The sequence below is a fragment of the Falco peregrinus genome, chromosome 13 (assembly GCF_023634155.1).
Source record: "Falco peregrinus isolate bFalPer1 chromosome 13, bFalPer1.pri, whole genome shotgun sequence".
Classification (NCBI taxonomy): domain Eukaryota; kingdom Metazoa; phylum Chordata; class Aves; order Falconiformes; family Falconidae; genus Falco; species Falco peregrinus.
The window spans coordinates 5269235-5279941 of NC_073733.1; the positions used below are offsets into that span (position 1 = coordinate 5269235).

The 10707-nt window shown below is 35.4% G+C and overlaps 1 long non-coding RNA gene across 1 annotated transcript; it reads left to right on the forward strand.

Annotated features, from left to right (window-relative positions):
• The first annotated feature begins 666 nt into the window (after nucleotides 1-666).
• On the forward strand, nucleotides 667-9659 carry LOC114012397 (uncharacterized). Its single transcript, XR_003554804.2, has 3 exons — nucleotides 667-743; nucleotides 8688-8779; nucleotides 9579-9659. It is a non-coding gene; the product is annotated as an uncharacterized LOC114012397 (long non-coding RNA).
• The last annotated feature ends 1048 nt before the right edge of the window (nucleotides 9660-10707 follow it).

A 10707-nucleotide genomic window follows, 5' to 3' on the forward strand; every position in this document is an offset into this window, starting at 1 on the left:
TCTAAGGATGGAAACTTTGAGCAGTACTTCTTTTCCAAATTCTAGTCTAATTCCCCCCAAGTCTGAGAAACTGAAATCTCAGAAAGGCCTTGTCTTTCAAAATATGTGAAACCTACTCATAAAACTGCATAAATAATCAGGTGGCTAGATTGTACTGAGCTACATACTCTTACAGCTACAAAACCCACTGTGAAAACTGATTGCTGATTCTTCCTCTATCCTTTAACCACTTATTGACCCAAGCAAGGATCTTCCCTCTTAACCTCTGATAGTTGAATTTCTATGGGAGCCTTTGACATGTGTAGTTTTTTTAATTGGCTTTTAAGAAGACTGTATCAACTGTTTTATTCTCACTCACCTGCTCAGTGACTTCTTTAAAGATTAAAATAGATCTGTGACAAAAGTTGAGTTGACTTTTCCTGAATATATAGTATTATTACTGTGTGAACTTATTCCACTCTCTAAATAGTTTCTATTAATTTGCCTGGTAGTTTTCAACATAGTAGGATTATCATCCTAAGAGAGGGAAACATTACTTTCTCTTGCATATCACAAAGACAGGTTTCCAAGACAGACATTCATTTAGCCATATCTATTGCACATCAGTCAGCAGCTGGGATCTTGCATAAGTCAGTACATTGCACTTAACGTTAGGTGGCTGATCAGAGAATTTCCAAAATGCTGTCTTAGTTTACAAAAAGTAGTTCTAGCTACTGAAGACAGAGTGCAGGAAATCATTCAAGGTAAAAGGATTTAAAAAAAAAAATCTTCCAAAAATCTTAACATGAACATATGTAAGTTAATCAGAATATTTCCTGTATGTTTTATTATACTGTTTTTCTCAGTTACAACACATGTAGTTTAATGAAATCAGAGGAGAGTAAAATGAATAGGGTATCTCTGACCTGCAGGCTGAAATGTATCACAGAAATACTCAGACCTGTCTTACAGGGTTAGCAGTCTAGCTGGGGTGTCAGGGAATTCAGTTAGGCAATTTACCAGATAGAACCCTACCCTTGTTTAAGATGACTCAAATCATCCATTATAACAATAACTCAGGAATGCTGGGCAGTTTACAATGGAACTATCATGCTCTTTTATCTAATAACAACATATTAATACTTAATTACAATTTTCTGAAACCAAAGATTTGCCCACAGTACAATGTAGGGCACTGCAGAAATACCTGCCACTACCTATGCTACACTTGAACTAGAGGTTATAGGGAATGTTTACACAGCATAATGTTGGGCAAAGTAGCTGTATAGCTATTTTGCAAAGGCTGTTGACCTAGTAAGTCTGAGTGCTCTGTTAATGTAGCTAAACTGCTTTCAGGAGCTGAGCGCTCTCTGTACTGCATAGCACCATGTAAACATCCTTGAGATCCTCTGTTTATTCACAGATCAGGCACAGCAAGCATAACCATGTTAGCTTCTCAGATCACCTTTCTAATATACCCTAAGGGCCTTCAGAGGAAATGTTTCTGTAGGCAAGAAGGCAGACCAAGGCTTTAAATCCATCCAGTATTAGGCTTCTCCACTTAAGACTACCAACTGCTTTTTTAAGAAAAGCAAAGCTGTGATGTGTAGCAGCTGAGGGGAAGCCTAATGTCGCAGCTAAATTTACTTTCTGTTACCTTGTGCCAAAAAATGTTAGTGTCCTTGCCCATCAGTTCCTGACCCCACATTCCCAATCCTTTTTGTGTCATGGACAGCCTAAAAATTTTTGCATCCTACCTCCAAATTCCTGTTACAGAAATTAAACTGTTTGTGTCTTCCAACTCTAGTATTTACAGCGTAGAAGGTCTCACTCAATCTCTGCTGCTATACCAACAGAGGACCTTCTGGCTAGCCGAGCTTTACAAACACTTTTTTTTTTTTTCCCCCAGATAGCACAGCGGTTTCTTTTGTGAAAAAATGCTTTTTCTAATCATTCACTCTCAGCCCTCTGTTCCTGATTCCTTTCTCATAACACCTACATCTTTCCAAGGTTGGTATTACACCATTCTTATACGTAGAGAATTGTATAGGGAAAAGTTGAGGGTATAAACAGGAGACAAAGTGCATATTCAGCAAAACAGTATTTTCAAATAAGTTTTAGTTCTTCATTTTTAGAATGATCTCATGTTTTTTTTTTGTTGTTGTTACAACAGTTTATTATTTGTAGAAGAAAGATTTGCTTACTGGGCAGAATCACCAGTAACAGCTCAAAGCAAAAATTACTCTCAGGTTGGGAAAGGTAACTGAAAAGAGCATTACACTTTGCCAAAAGGCTGCAAGATGAACATTTAAAAAAAAAAGTACACTATGAACTATGATTATGGACATGGTAATGTTCAAATCTAGATCCAGAACTGAATACAAGGTATGTTTTATCCCATAAACCATATTTCTAGATTAAAAATGAAAGGACTTATAGACCCACTGCCTCATCTAGCCCTTGGAGTGCACTGCATTTTTGTCTTGTACCAGCTGGTGATGAGGCACTGAGCAATTTGATTGTTACTTTAACTGTGGTAGGACATTTACAGACAAACAAAAGGTTCTTAGTGCTTCTGTTCCTTAAATACCAGCCTGCACTTGTAAGATGGTCAGTTTGGGGTTTTTTTCATTCTCTCAAGCCTAATTCACAGAATCTGTTATGCTTGATTCAGTAGTATGTCTTTACTGGAAAAAAGCAAATGGCATTTCAGACCTCCACCTAAATTTTGTCAGTTTTCATTTGTGTATTCTATTCAAAAACAACAACAACTCCTACAGAGCTCTGTCTTAGGAGAAACTGAAAAGATCTTCTGCTAGGTCTTGCAGTCTGGTTTCGGTAACAAATAAAAATACAGTGTGTTCCTCTAGGGAAGTATTGATATGAATCATCCTATTTAAGAAAAGGTGTATTAGAAGAGAATGAATCATTGTTTGCTCTATGCAGTACTCCAGCACATTGTAGGTACAAGTATTATTCATCCAGATGTGTAGTAACTTCACTAAAACACTCCTCTTAAGTATTTCAGCCATAGACACATTCTCCTTCTGGAATTTATAACTACCTTACTTTGTGAATACATATTCCATTCTGTAAACACTGATAGAAACAAAATCACTGTAAGCAACACAATCAATCTAGTACTACCGGGTGTATATACCTTTTGTTCTCCTGGTAGTCTGCCCACACAGACTTAAAGCACTCAATCGTGTTTGATCTTGGAACCTAAACATTACTAACCCTGTTTGACATTTAGATGAGAGATCATAAAATCCGGAATCACAGCTGATGTAGAACAAAGAATTGTGACTGACTATTCAATTTTAGGCCTCGTACATCAAAAGATTGACTTTATTTAGTCCTACTGTTGCTGCTACAATGACGTAGAAGTAAAAGAAAACAAGAATGATGAATATCTATGCTCTAGAAATGCAATTATTTCACAGATGTGTTATTTTCCATTTCTAGAAAAGACAGGCAAGAAAATAAAAATTATCAGATCCCTTCTTTCTGCCTTTGTGATTTCAGCTCATGATGACTAAATTTATAAACTATTTTAGTTTTCAAAATTGAAAATATACATTTTAGTTTAGTTACAAGTAATAATACACCTTCAGCAAAGAAAAAAGAAAAAAGTATTTCAGGAAACATTGTAACATTTTCTTAACCTAAACCAGTGCTATTTACAGCTAATTACAAAAAATAGTCTATTAAAATACAAATAAAAACATCTGCAACTGAATTTAGCTTAAAGGTTCTCATTGTAACCAACATTTGCCTCTGTAACAGGATAAATAACATCTTTAAATAACTAACTTATATGAAAAGGCAAATGATCATTACTTGCCAACAGGACGGAAGAGGGACAACGGTATATTATTGCAATTAGGGACCTGAATCCTCTTTCTGCAAAAACAAAAGTCTGTTTTTTCCCTTAGGGTAGATATGGATATTTTGTATTTTATCAATTATAAACACAGCAGTATAGAAAATTTTTCATTCCAGTGACTGGATGCAAGATAAATACAGCATTTAAAATACCAATCCATTCTATCCATTGACATAAAATTACTTGTTCAGTTCATTATTAGGCAAATAGTGCTTTCATATAGCTGACAGACTGTTGGAAAAGTAATTGGTTATAAAATGCATTTAAAGATTTTGGAGGGACCGACCCTATCAGCATGTCTGAGCTAAGCATCACATCTTTGTGAATTAAGCTCACTTCATAAGGTGAAAGTACCACGTTCTCTATATGCCCACAGTAGATGAAATTGGATCTCCCTGACAGGACACATGCATACTCCCTCAAAAATAGGTTTGTTGACAAGATTCTTTATCTGCCTAGTTTAATTATCTAAATTGGTCTTAGTTTACATTGATTTTAGTTGATCTTTTAACTATTCATATTTATTGTCTACAGGAGATTAGAAAACCATTCAGTTGCAGATTTGTCTGAAAAAAAACTATCCCAGAAAGCTTACAATGGCATTCTTACATATTGTTAACATATTCTCACAATTCAAAACTTTTTTCCAAACTTTTATATAATTATTTATGTCTAGGAGTATATGCATCACTAACACTAGACTGTGTACTATGGACCTTTAACTAGGATTTAAAATGACTGGGCAGGATTTGACCCTAAAAGGAATGAGATAACAACAACAAATGAATCCATTTGCCTTTTGCTCTCATCCACTACAGTCATGACCATTTTAAGTCTGTGTTTCTAAGAGATTATTACCAACATATATATAGCTCTTGAGTCCCACATGGCTGGTGAACAGTTTAAGTGTGACTCCATATCAAATCTACATCACTGGATTGGCAACAAAAATGTAGGTATTTCAAAATGCTCTGCTAAAGGGACTTCTAGACTGTCTTGGGAGCGCACTGCGTACTTAGCTCTGTCCAACTGTGAACCAATATAACCTGTAACAGCTGTTGTTATTTCCCTTCTCTGGAGCATCTTATGGCTTTATCTCTGTTATCCAGCTAGTGGAGATGGGCCATATGTAGATAGATACAAGTATTAATATACAAAAGCTGCCTTGGTGTAAATCTCCAGTTTTTAGTTAATAAAAAAATGACACACACTCTCTCTCTTTTTAAGAAATTGTGCTTCTAGATTCAATTGCTCTTGAAAATTCTAAAATATTTTACAAAGTCACAAAAGCCATTCAAATTCTGGAGCTCAGTACTGTTGTTCTGTAACTACAGCTGGCTGCATTCCACTCACAAACTCAGTGCCCCTCTGTTATTCTTATAAAACCTTGTCCTTGTGCATGAGGCAAAAGTTTAGAATTCTATTAAACAATAAATTTCTAGAGTCTCACTCTTGATTGTCAGCTAATCATCTGTGAACTCCCTGCAAATATGTAAAAAACAAGCCAGAGCAGTTGTGTTGACTCAGCAGTGCTCTATACCACCTTTTGGTCAGGTAATGTGCCCAAGAGGGGTCTCTCTCATTAAAGACACTGCCAAAGGGCCAAATTTTTTCCCATTCTGGCAATCCAGATGAATAGGTCTATTAGATGCTTTAAAATTTAGAGAAATGTATTAAATCTTTGGCACTCTTACTTGCTTCTGCTTGTGCAGGCAGGCTCCAGCACCCTTTACCCCCTTCAAATGAAATCCTAAACAAATGGAAACACAGGAAAATGAAGGCCACTTACCAAAAACGCTACTATCTTTCCTTTTTATAATTCTAAATATCCAAGTCATCTTAAAAATGTTACTTTCACTAATTTCATCTTAATATTTTTCATGCATTGCTGGTTAGAATGCAAAACCATTTCAGTTTGTACAGAGAGATCGTGACCAATTATTAATAGCATTCTATTGTCAGCAGCAAGCCCAAGAATTTATCAACAACTATGGAAATAAAGTACACCAATTTTTTGCATCAGAATTTAGACAATCAAAATCAGACTGCATACATATAAACATCCATGGGCGTAAAAACTTGTAGAAGATGCTTGTGAAAAATACGGTTCTTATCAGAAGTGCAACAGGGTAGGCTTTCCCTATTTGGAATCAAAAAGTTACAGTCACCTGTTCTTCAGTCTTGAGCAAATTTATATCTGAGTTTTAGTAAAGCAACTTTAGACATCACCAGCTTTCAATTCTTTGATATTCTAACCAGTTGTAGCTTGTTGAACAATATTCAGAAATATTTCCTGTAACATTAATCATTTCACAAATATGATCCTAGAAAAAGCATGCAGTATCGTTATTTGTGTGAAGGCACCAAAGTTCAGAGATAAGGCAGGTGACAAACTGACAGAAACACCAAATTTCAAGATACAAAAACTGTAATTTAGTATAAACATAAATTGTAAAACCTCTCATATTTTTATTAAGTGGTCTTACTTTCTATGCAGCTGCTTTAGATTTATTATGCAGCTAAAACCAGAATTAGTTTCAGAGAAAGGGGAATGAAGTACACTCATTCTCTGACACACTGGAAGTAACTTTGCAATGAAAGCACAACTTTGCTTCCCTTTTTGCTCTTAAAACTGTAAGATAGAATTCTCTTTCCATAGCTTGCAGAAGGAAAATTAACTAGCATGTGCAAGCACGTGACTCCACCCTAGCCTCCCATTTTAGGCTGCATCCACTCCCAAAATAGCAGTGCTTGGGCCACTCCATGTCAGCTCCCTCAGCAGCAGCTCTAGTAGATGAATTTTTATGATGGACTGTAGACACAAGGAGGAGAGTATTTTATTAACTGTGTGAACAGTAAAAATATGAATTTTAATTTACAATTGGATAAAAAAAAGAAGCATGTTTACTTAAGAAATTAACATTTGCTTACAAGAAGTTTGAGAATGAATACAATTAAACACGTATTTTAGCTTTGCCCATGCAAATGTGAGCAGCCTTCAGCAATCTTGTTATCTGTACTTATTCATTACTGCAACACATAATTATTTTAAAAATATCACAATTACATGATGCTGCAGAATATTATCTGGTAATCATTTGAAAACTAATCTCTGTCAGCTCTCCCATGAAACAGAAGAACTTAGATTTTCTACAAACAAACTCCACCCAATCAAAGTAACATTTCTTCTAATATACAGCAACTTCCTTCACTTCAAAAATTTGGAAACAATTCAAAACCTCTCTAAAAATACTGCATTTCTTTTTCCACGTAAGTAAGCAGAGGTGAAGATACTTTAAGTGATTTAAGTGTGAATATAATCCAACAACCCATTATAAACATTATATTACACTATCTTTCCAGAAAGCACCTAAGGAGTCAGGAAATGATACCTGATTACAGGTATATTTATCATACTATTCCCAAAAGTTATTATGAGACATTGTTCTGGTTTTTAAATGTTCAGATTTACAATCAATAATAATGTTAATTACTTCATTAATGACATTTACATCTTAGTGCCACCTACAAACTAGTTTGCAGACCTTGTAACTATACAGTATAGTTTCTTTTAGCTTTTCTGTTAAGAAGTGTAATACTGGTTCATTAATGTGGCTGATTTCCAGAGACCGTGACTTTGCCGGATCACAGACATTCTGAGTCTTGGATAATTAAAAGATGAAATTCCTCTGAAGTGGGTGCTTTTTAGACCTAGAAACACTGGGATGGCAGAATGTCTCTTGGATCCAATAATATGGCATTTGCTCTGGCAACAACTGTAAAAGGGGTTTCATTATCCCACTACAAAGGAGTAAAAATATAACAACTCCAGAAATGGTTAATTATACACTGTATTACATGCATAGTAACTCACATCAACAGGAAATATGGAAGATAATATAGCAAACACTGTGCAGAGGATGTAAAAGCTATTATCTTTAAAGAAATATTAATGACTTCTTTCAGGCATCTGCCTTGATTTCCCATAAAGGGAATGATAGTTCAAGACAGAGAAATGTGACGAAACAGTGCAGGGTATGTTTCTCAACAGAGTAGGAACAGGAATTTCCTGGATGAAGATAAAGAGGTTTTGACTTAATCAACAGAGCAAAATAAACGGGAAAAGAGGAAAATAATTTATATTGAAAATCTCCATGCAATTTTTATTTTCCAGAGCTTCAGAAATTTACTCTCCCTTTTATCTTCAGTAATCTCAATGTTACTTGAAGGTATTTATGTCCCAGATTTGTCTCTGTCTCATTTTGTTTGAAAGATTAGGTTGAGAGCTACATCAATGACACAGCTAACCATCAATAGAAATTAAATCCTCTGGATTTCAAAGCAGCTTTAGAAAAACAAGAAAAATCAAATTCAATATAATAAAAACAAGAACCATTTCAGGACTACAACATGGTTCTGAAACTGCGTATTGACAAAGGTAAATTTTACATCACATTCCAAGTCTTAGACTTGGAGCAAATTCTATTTCAGAAAACATGCAAATTCAAAAGTGCAATGACTATACTCTCCACAGAAAGGTCTGTCTTTCTTGTATTATTATTGACTGATATACTAACAGACTTCAAAAAATATTTGGACTGATTTTGTTCAAATGCCATCACATTTTCTTTAGCTCTGCCATTAACAGACTTCGTCCTTTTATTTTTATTTTCCCATTTCAGTTTTCTACAATTCCTAATTTTCAGGTCATTTAAAGTGTTATTTCTGGGGTTTGTATTTGTATTGTATATATGATACAACGAACATTTACTTACTTTTTTTTTCACTTTCCTTTCATCAATCTTAATTTTTTTACAAGTAAAAAATTTGGAAGCAACAAAGAAGTAAGCCAAAGAAACTGCAGTGATGACCATATCCTCCTACTGACTTATGGTGAAGACAAAAGAAAAGGTATCGAGCAATTAATAATAAATACGGTATATGTATACTGCTTTAGTACTATATCCCATTGTCAAACTTTGCACATGCTTTCTATCGCCAAGAGCGCACTGATGTAAAATCAAGACAAAAAGCTTTCCTAAATGAACTGCCATAGACCGTGGATCCAAATTGAAACCTAACCACTGAATGAATCTGGGATCCAGTTCTAACAGCAGAATGTTTCCTGAACACCACAGCAGGCATGGTTTCAGCACTGACTCAGCTACAATGATGAAACCCATTAAACCACTAACATCCTTTCTCGTAACACGATGAATTTTTCTTACACATCCCTCATTCAAGTACAGGCGAGGACCAACTCTGCTTAGTTTGTGAGATATTACATGGTCTTACCTCAAGCACATAAGCACTTAAACTAACATGCTTATTAGCCTTCTTAAAGTGATTAACATGTTACCTCTTGCTAATTTTGTGACTCAAAGAACAAGACATTTGGCATTGCTCATTTCTGGAGGTTTTTTTTTATTTATTTACTTTTTTCACTAGTGCAGCAATTTCAGCCTATATGAAATGAGACACTAAATGAGATACCATTTCTATAAAAATCTTTTTCAAAACCTAAATATATTAATTACAGAGATGTAGTAGTATATGTGTGATAAACCAAATTATTACCTCAAGCCCTATAATATACTCAGTGCTACTGCTGATTATCTAATCACTAAATCTATTAATTTAGATACCCACAATTTATGTTTATAAGTTCTGTATTAAGTTTATGTTCTCTTCTGGAATACCTGTTCCCTAGCAAAGATGCCTTGCACGTGGATACTGGGCATTACTAAACAGAGATGCTGGCGGACCTGAACTCACACTGCTTGTCTGTTACGCTGAGGTAAACCAAGTTTGGACAAAAAATGCGCACAGGTTAACCAACCCTGGTGCATGGTTGGACTTCTTCGTTCGGGCACACCATCACGCTAACATACCTGTATGGCTTTTGGATGCCACATAGGGTTTCTTAGCTCTGCGACAGCACAGAGTTAATGCTTCTGAGTCAGAGCTAGATCGTGGCTGGCTATCTTGGACTACAGGCATTAAAACTTGGGTCTGTTTGCACAGACATGCCCAGACCCATTCTAGTAAGGATTTCAAAATAGTTATAATTTATTTTATGATCTTGAAATATATATATAGAGGGCCAAATACTACTCTTACTTACACAAGAGTAAATCAGGAGTAACTCATAATTTCCATATTTAATTTGCAGATCATGAACTTCAGGTCTGCTTCTCCAAAACTGCACTAGCTCCACCGAAAGATCTGCTCCTCTAACTTGGAGTGGCAGAAGCAACCACTCACTCATTTCAGAAGAGATTCCAGCCCAACTTGTATCAATATTTACCCTTAAGATAGCAGCACAGAGGACCATAATTTTTAAACACAGAGAGAGATTTGCTGAATAAGGTAGGAATAATGTTACTGTTTAGTTATTTATTTGACCTCAGAATGTGAAGGACTAAGGGTGGCTAGAATATGTCAAGAGCAGGCAAACTATTAAAGATCTCCCATAGCTCTCCCCGACACATCCTAACGCCACCAATTTCAGTTTTACTCTTTCAGTTCCAATCTTGCTACTAGACAAGCGATTGCTCCCACTGTTTTTATGTGTGGCACATAACGGGTAAGAAAATATTTTTGCCTTCTTTTCATTCTTTCTTACTTTATTTTCCCTGAACTTCACAGATTCCACTAATAGTCTTCTAGACATTTTAAACGACCCTGCATATCAGCGACACTTTGATGTTAAATAGTGTTACAAAGGTCATTCTGACAGAAGGACCAGAAATAATGTTTGTTTTCAAACTGAGTGCTCTGTTTAAATTTGTTTATTTCTGTACTAAGTCTAGGCACTTTGAGTTGTCATGATGACTCAG